Source organism: Penaeus monodon, chromosome 22 (genome assembly GCF_015228065.2).
Source record: "Penaeus monodon isolate SGIC_2016 chromosome 22, NSTDA_Pmon_1, whole genome shotgun sequence".
In the NCBI taxonomy this organism is placed as follows: domain Eukaryota; kingdom Metazoa; phylum Arthropoda; class Malacostraca; order Decapoda; family Penaeidae; genus Penaeus; species Penaeus monodon.
This window is the reverse complement of record NC_051407.1, coordinates 3574488-3574747: the sequence shown is the minus strand read 5'-3', so window position 1 is coordinate 3574747 and position 260 is coordinate 3574488.

Sequence of the window (260 nt, the reverse complement as noted above, 5' to 3'; positions counted from 1 at the left end):
TTTACCCTATCTATCTATCTATAACTGTAGTTCATATAGAGATAGGCATTGGGAGAAAAAAACTGATAGATAAATAGATATTTGCCTTATCTATTTATCTATTAACGGTATACGGAGTCTTTGTTTAAGATTATTTGTTGAATGCAGAATTATTCAATGAAATACAGTGATATGACTGTTTGTTTTGTATATCCTTTATATCCCAAATATATCCTGTTCCGATATACAGCGAGCATCAAAAATAAGGAAGAGGAAAGTCC